The sequence below is a fragment of the Gossypium hirsutum genome, chromosome D10, assembly GCF_007990345.1.
Source record: "Gossypium hirsutum isolate 1008001.06 chromosome D10, Gossypium_hirsutum_v2.1, whole genome shotgun sequence".
NCBI lineage: Eukaryota > Viridiplantae > Streptophyta > Magnoliopsida > Malvales > Malvaceae > Gossypium > Gossypium hirsutum.
The window spans coordinates 53,885,397-53,894,461 of record NC_053446.1 but is presented as its reverse complement, the minus strand read 5'-3'; positions in this window follow the sequence as shown (position 1 = coordinate 53,894,461).

Below are 9,065 nucleotides of genomic sequence, written 5' to 3'. Positions count from 1 at the left end.
TATTGATTATCGAGATAGAGGACTAAATTGAATAGAATTGAAAATAGTGTAAATTGATGAATTTATGAAATTGCCTTTGAATTGGGTTGAATCATGTTATGTTATGTAGTGAAATGATGAACTGGTTGATGAACTGAAAATGATGAAATGTAATGTGATTTGAGCTATATGATGAATTGGATAATTGGTAACCCTATTGATAGTTTGGGTAGAGTTGGATATAGTTGGCATGCCATAGGATAAATTAAGTAAGGGTTACTTCGATTATATGTCAATTAGCACTAGGCACATTTTCCTTTAGACATTTCGATGAGTGCAGGGAACAACTTTTATTTCGATTATACCAATGAGCGTTGAACGTAATTTATTTACTTCGGATATTCCGATGAGGCACTGAGTGTCAAATTGATGTGTTGGTTGAGATTCGTGTATCTATTTTAATCCGAGTCATGTTAATAGAGTATATAATGTATTAATTGGTTTATTGGTATTTGATCAAATGTTAAAAATTTGTACTACATGTACTTATTTACAATATTTGAATATCATAGCATGTGAAAGAGCATACTAATTGGTTAAATGAACTTGAAGACCGATATAGAAAGATAATGGTTTAATTGTTTTCTGTTTGAAAATTATATGTAAACATTATTAAATGCATAAAATTGAAAGAAATGTGAATGTAAATCAAATCGGTATAGTATGTTCATTTAGTTGTTAATTAAGACAATATGCTTAGTTGAATCAATTAGCAGAACTAGTGTATTTTTTACATTTGCATATTGTTGTATGTTTTGAAGATTTGCATTGTATGTGAATTAGTTCCATTTGAAATTAGTTATATACAATTGATTCAGATTTTGTATTATAATGATTTGAATCATGGAAATACCATTAAGCTCTATTACTTAACTGAAAGCTATCGCGTGCGCACGTAAAACCGATTGCTTTTATAAAAAAAACTATTTTAAGGAGCAATTTTAGCTGCAAGCGTACAGTTTTAGTTGTAATATTTATAATTCTGATGGAACACGAAGTATTTCAAGGGGTCAAACCCAAAGGAGTTAACGGTTTAATGATTTATATTCAATTAAACATACAAGAAAGGAGTCTAGCTAGCTACTCACTGATGTCTATATTACGACAAAACATAATTTAAAGGTTAATTAAGCTAATTAATTAACTGAAACAGAAAAGGACTAAATTAAAGGTTAATTAAGCTAATTTAAAGATAATGTTTGAATTGTTTTCAGTTTAGAAATGATATGTAAACTTTATTGAATGCATAAAAGTGAAAGAAATGTGAATTTAAATCAAATCGGTATAGTATGTTCATTTAGTTATTAATTAAGACAATATGCTTAGTTGAATCAATTGACATAACTAGTGTATTTTTTACATATGTATATTGTTGTATGATTTGAAGATTTGCATAATTTATATGTGAATTAGTTAATATTTGCATTTGAAATTAGTTATATGCAATTGATGTGGATTTCGTATTATAATAATTTGAATCATGGAAATAACATTGAGCTCTATTGCTCAGTTGACCGCTATCGCGCATGCACGTAAAAGTAACTGATTTTATAAAAAAAACTATTTTAAAGAACAGCTTTAACTGCAATCGTACAATGTCAGTTGTAATATTTATAATCCCGATGGAACACGAAGTATTCCAAAGGGTTGAACCCAAATAAGTCAGCGATTTAATGTTTTCTATTCAATCAAGCATGCAAGAAAGGAATCTAGCTAGCTACTCACTAATGTCTAAATTACAACAAAACATAAGTTAAAGGTTAATTAACCTAATTAATTAACTAAAATAGAAAAGGACTAAATTATAAATAAAGTAAAATATGAAACTACCAAATACGAAAACAGACAACGGTTGGTTGATTTCCATGTTGTTAATTAACCCTTGAAATAGGGATCTAAATCATTAACACTCCTAAATTGGCTCCATTGTACCTCTCGGTCTCAACTTTACCAAATTAGACAAACCAGTCCAGTTTATCTCTCGATCTCATCGATAAACTTGGAACTAATGAATTGGTGCCCAATAAGATTACTTCTCTATCTCACTTATCTTGATGTTCCCTTAGGGGCGTCAATCCTAAGTTTTGATGTTTATTTGATTTAGTCCAATTTTACGATTTAATCCCTAAACACTAGAATCAACTACTCGACATTTCCATCAACCAACCACCTAGGGTTTAGTTACTCATTATCATATTAAAGCTAACAAACATGAAAAAAACAACAATGGGAACCATTAACATAAACTTGAACAAAAAAATGAAAGTTTTGGTTTTTAACTTAATAAACTTAAATGAAAAGAAACTAACACAAAGATAAAGAAACGAGAGCAATAAAGATGAGATCTTTAATAGATAAAAATAAAGAAAATTGAAATACATTAACCCAAAGATGAAAGTGTCATACAAGTAAGTAAAGGTCCTAAAAATGAAAATAAACCCTAGCTACAATGATAACTAAATTAACTAACTACCATTAATACAAAGAAAAACAAGAAAATGTGTAGGAAAAGTAAACCTTAAACTATGTAGAAGAAAACTACTCTACTCATAAGCTAAAAGATGAAAGAAAACCTAAACTAAAAATCTAACCCTAAAACTACAACTTCCTTTTCTCCAGCCAATTTTTGGCTTTTTAAAGTTGATTTTGACCCCAAAAAGTTTCCTAAAATATCCCTCTCAATCTTTTATTTGATTAGTGCTTCGGGTGGACAAAGACTATCCACAATATCATTTTTGTCCTTATACAATAAGGTTATCGCAATACCCAAGGAAGGGTATCGCGATATCCCCATCAATCTACTCAATGGGTGTCATTGGGGGTGGATATCACGATACCCGATGGTGGGTATCGCGATACCATTGTAGATGGCTCCTTCTTTTCTTCATTTTAGGTCTGACGAATGTGTTTTGATATCCAAGCTCCGATGCCACGATACCTCTGCTTGTGGTATGGTTTCCACTCAATTTTGGTCAACTAGCATGCTCTTACAACACTCAATCACTCATTAGGGTCCAAATAAAACTCTTGGCCAATTCGGGTATCAAAATATCACAAAATAAGCATAAAAGGCATAGAAAGCTTATTAAAGCTAAAGAACAAAAATTCAACGAAAACTATGAAAAATCATTAAAATTACTCAAAAACAAGCTCATTAAGTACAACGAGGAGCCTAATTTGACGTATCTAATTACGACAGATCATCAACATACAGTTTTATTTTTTGTGCGCAGGTTAAGTTCATATTGAGGTCTCGAGCATCAACTTCAAGATCGAGATAAAGATCCCAAACTCAACAATGTTTGTATAGTTTTCTTTTGCTGCTTATACAGCATGTACCTAGGTTGAGTCGGTTTGGTATTTTGTTATGTTTTGAGAATATTGAATTGAAAGTTGATAAATGGTCTTAATCATATGAATGAAAAATTTGTGTATGAGTTTATCATATGGTTTTGTAATCTATAAAAGATGTATTTGCAATTGGTTCTTATGGATAACATGTATGTATATGATTTCAATGAATTATACTAGATAGTTAGCTTATAGATATTAAGGTATTGGCATATTGTTGAATAAGGTATTAACGTGCTTGAATTGATTCTTGAGGGGTATATGTATTGGTTGTTTATGATTTGAATGTGCATAGTTATTGATAAGAAAAAAGTTACAGGTTGATGTTTATTTAGAAAGTGCAAAAATAGTATATGACGTCATAACGTCTAGCGAGCGTCGTCGCGACGAGATCAGGTCACCATGCCACGATAGGATGTCGAGTATGGTTGTTGCAACGAGGCCTAAATAGTATATTACGTCACGACGTCAACCTAAATTTTAGAAATATTGTATTTTAGTCCTAATTCAACCATGGGTTAGCATTAGAGTTGTAAGCTCATGTAAGACCTGGGAATGATTGTATGTCGTATTTTTTGCCTATAATACTCTTACTTACATGTACAATTGTCACACCTAAAATCCTTTAAACCTGAAATTAGGAGCTTTAGGGGGGTTGAGAAAAAGGCCAAAAGTTGGTAGTCTCTATCGAAAAAATAGGAAAATTTAGGAACAAAATGGGGTGTGCTTGAAAAACAATGTTGGTTCAGTCTCTTAGTGGGAGATACAATAATGGTTAATGTGTGGATTCTACACGATTAAAGATCATGCAGGAAAGGCTATAAATAGCTTAGAAACGACTTTCAATGAGACTTCTTCTCCAATCTAATTTATTTTTTTCTTCTTCCTCTTACATGGTTACTTTTAGAAAGCAATGGTATTGGAAAGTTCTTCATAGAGGGGTAATCGTGAGGGGTAAGTTGGTAAAATAGAGAAACCAGTAAGCCGGTAAGCCGGTAAGGTTCTAAGTCCTTCATGGTATGTAAGATTTAGAAACAAAGTTAAGAGTTTCCAGAAACCATTTTTAAGGGTTTTGCATGTTTCTTGAAACTAAATTTTAAAGTTGGTTTGCTATGTTTAACCCATGATTTGGTTGTCATGCTTAGCTGCGAAGAGAATGGGAGCTCTGGCATCTAGAAAAGCTATACTGAAGAGACTAAGTGTACCAAGTGAGTTTATGTACTCAAACCTTAAACTGTTAAAGCATAATGTATAATTGCCTGAGTTGTTTAGTATCCTCCATTTTAAATGGTATGTATAGTGTATGCATACAATGAAAAGAGGTAAACTACTTGTGGGTTAGAAGAAGTTAGGAAAGGGAAAAAAAATTCTATTAGATACCGCCAGATTGTATTGCTAAGTGCAAGTCATGATGAGTAAACCTCCAGGCCTTGTAGAGGGGAAAATGTGGTGTTCGAGCATCAATGTATAGAAAGAAAAATGAAGGAATGGATGGAATGTGATGGGGAGAGCGAGTAAAGGATTATAGCTAGGCCCTAGAACCGTTGGAGGCTATACACCTAAAAATGAGTAAGACCGTAGCTAAAAGATGTTATGGCGTCATGAAATAAATGAGTAAGACCATTGCTAAAAAATGCTATGGCATCCTTTGACAGTCTGTCTGGACATTAAACACGGGGAATATGAGGTGTAACACCATAATTGGACTATGGCCACCAATTTAGTCTGTTGGGATAGTAAATACGAGGTTATATTGTGCAAGACCATAGATGAAAGATTTTATGGAATCAATAGATGATTTGACGGTAGAATGAGTAAGACCATGCTGAAAGACACTATGGCATAGTTGATAGTCTGACGAGATGCTAAACACGAGATATTATGATGGGACACTAAACACGGTATAGTCTGATGAGACGTTAAACACAAATATTTTGAAGTGAAGGACCATAGTTAGGCTATGGCAACAAATAGAGTTCGTCAGGACATTAAATATGGGGTGTTCTGTGTAAGCCTATAGCCCGATCATGGCAGCATAAAGAGAGAGTCTGCCGAGATAGTAAACACAAGTGGAAAATCATAATAGAATTCATGGGATAACCTCCGAACAAGGAAAAAGGGTTAGAAGCAAAATGAAAGTATGGACATGCAATAGTCGAGTAGCGGATAGAAGGAATCCGAAAATGAAAGGGAATATAATGAACCAGAGAAAGGGCTACTGAAATAGTAGTCGTGAAATTTAGAAGGGCATAAGGACGTTAGCCAGTATGAAAAAGTCACTAGAATTGACGTACTAGTGGAGTCTAATATATGGGAGAATGAGAAACGGTTTAAACGAGAATTGTAAATAAGGGATTCCAAAAGAGATCCCCTGTTAAGAACTGACGAAACACGTTCAACGATACAGGAAAATAAAGTTAAGATCATTAGCGTCGCAAAAAGAGACTTGGAATAGAGGGGTTAATTAGGACCTGATATATAAATGTATTATGTGGGAAGATACAAGTGACAGGTATGACTTTCCAAACTATTCCTCGTATGGAGGATAACAAAAATGTAGCGTCAACCAAAAAAGACTAACTAGGTGAGAATGCGATAAGAAAAAAAAAACTCGTGAACTCAAATAGTCACTCAGTGACGGCGACTGAGTATTATTGGCCATAGTGGTCTATAGCAGAAAAATGTAGTACGCTTAAAAGTAAAAGGAATAAGGAGGATTACAAAGAAGTAATCTGGCTACTATATAGAACAAGCGAGACTTGTTCCACCAGACTGGCATGTGATATTGTTAGTCATACTAACAGATGAATACGAGCAAATTAGAAGGGGTTAATATAGGAAAAAATTCTGTCATGGAACAAACATATTTGAGAATGATCACCAAAGGGAAAATACCTCAGTACCTTAAGATGGTAGGCCTAAGGAGGTACTTTGTAAATAAATGGTGGGAAGAAGAAACCAATATTGGAGATAAGTAAAAGAAAAGAAGAAGTTCACGAGAGCGTTGAGGTATTCAGAGAAGTTGTTAGAATGGCTTAAAGGCTGATAGAATAGACATGTAGGAATCACTCAATAATCTATCTGCCAGTGGATAGGATCGGAAATAGGGAAGAGTCCACTACGAAAACTTAAGAGAAATGTTCCCAAAGAGTAGGGAATTTGTTATATATTAATAGTATTATTATTTATTACAACCCCAACAAGGTGGGGTATGTTTTGTGTAATGTTGAAACTCACTAAGTTCATTTGAACTTACAAATGGATTGACCTGTGGATGCAAGATACGAGAAACAAAGAATTTAAGGAAGGACTGAGCCAGATCGTATGGAATCAATGACTTATCGTTAGAATAGAGTCATGCACATAGGAAGGGGATACCTTTAGAGACTTTACCAATGGGCCGAATATGTTCTAATCAGATATCTTACATAGAGACTAGAGCTGAGATAGTAAATCCTTATTTTAAATTTTATAGGCTCTATTGTACAATTTATAAATAAATAGGAAATGTAGTTTGACTTTTAAATTTAGTGAATTCTGGATACGTACAATAACTTGATTCTGTTGTGACACTTGCACCCGGATCCGACGAATGGGTCGGGTGAGGACATTACAACAATGGTATGAATTAAATGTAACTTGATCATAATTGTTCTGGCAACGAATGTAACACCTCGTAACTTGGACCCGACAATTGGGTCGAGTAATAGGGTGTTATAGGAAATATATTTTTTAGGTTGGATAAATTATATAAGTTGGTTTAAAGACCAGGTAACATATAAAATTGACCCAATACACAATGAAACCCAATTAGGACCAATTTTGGAGGTATGAGTAGCAAATCTTAGCCCCAAAAGGGGTGTCATCGCCCTTATAATGTACTCTATTGAGACTCTTGTTATCTTCTCTATAAATAGAGACAAAAAACACACATCACTTGTGCCGATATTTTGTCAAAATATAGTCGCGTTATTTACCCAAAATAAATTCTATATTTTTATAGAGTTAGTCTTCGTTTCTAACCCTTACAAAGCTCATATTGTTTTCATTGATTTGTGATTAGAGCCCATACTCTTGCAAACCGAGGTTGAGATTAGAGGAGAAAATCGAGTGGTAGAAAGCTAAGAATCATAAAATCCTCCAAATTTAGAAACACATGTATAATTTGGGTAAAGAGTTTATGGTTATAAATATCACAATTAGTCGATTTCAAAAAAAAAGTTCCATTGTACTTGGAATCATTGTTTTCAAACTGAATTTTTCAACACATACTACTCTTGGTCTTGTAAATGGATATTATTTTTTGTCATATTTTGAGGCATTGTTAGATTAGCCTTGAGCATAGGTGATTTATGCACATATTGATTTTGTGTTTTTGTTTGGATTGGATTGGGCTTTGACTTGACTTGGATGTATTTAGAAAGCCATAAATTGTTTCTAAGGGTTGCCTTGATGTTATGTGAGTATAACCTAAACTAAGATGTATTTCAAGTATGAAATTGCATGGCTCTAAATGATCCTTTAAGTATTCTATGCATCCACTTGAGTATGAGGTGTGTTGGAGTGGTTTTAAAGTGTTTTTAACTTAAATTTTCATTCCCAGCATCAAGGTTTTAAAACCTTGCTTTTACATATCGATACATGGTAGTCAAAGAGCAATTTTTTGCTTCAGGAAACTTAAGTTTTAGAACATTCAAGTCAGTAGCTAAAAAGCTATAGTTCCAGGCTAAAGTATCGACATCTTTCCCCTAGATAGACGTCACTGCACTGTTTTGGTCGTTTTGAGCACTTCAAAGCTCATATTTGATCTCAAACACCTTCAATCATGTACAAATTGATTCTAAATAATTTCAAAATATTTTCAAAACCCGCTAAATAGTCTCAAACTTGATTTGGTGGTTTTTTTAAATTGTTCTAAAGAATAATCTTTTGAGATTCGCAAGTTATGAATGTTTTTTGCATGTGTTATTATAGCATCTTATATCCATACTGATCATTGGGATAGATAAAAGGTGTTACACCTAACATCCTTCATTGTCTCAATGAAAAACTTTTTTTTTCTGCCTAATGCCATCCTATGAAAATTGGATTTATTATGATCCCTATTTTGAAGCCAACCCTGAACCGCTGTTTCCAGAGGATCTCTTTATCTTCCAGTAGAGGGTTGATGCTCACTTCCAACTTCTTAATCTTGACATCACGATCTTTATACGATACGAAGCTGTACAAGTTATCTAGCCAATATTGGTTAGATTGAATTTTCTTCTAATATTACGAGTATTTATGTTCCACCACTTCAAATTTTGGGCGTAAGAAACAATGTCCTTTTAAATACTACGAAATTAAGACTCTCTCCATGACCTCAACATCATGTCTCACAAATAATTTTATAAGACTCGTCATCCTTTTTCCAAAACCTTTCATATTTGAACTTTTTTCTACTTTGAGGCATCATTTATCTACGGTCCAACACAACACTAAACACACAATAATGTTCATTCCAACATTCTTTTGCTTATAACTCTTGCAAAAAAAGTCTTGGGAAAAAATTATGTAGATGATGTTGAATGGGTATGGAGAGAAGAAAGGCCTAATGAAAATGAATGGGCAAATGAGATGTTAATGTGACTGTGCCTTTTGATGCTTTCATGATGATGATATTAATCATATTTAAT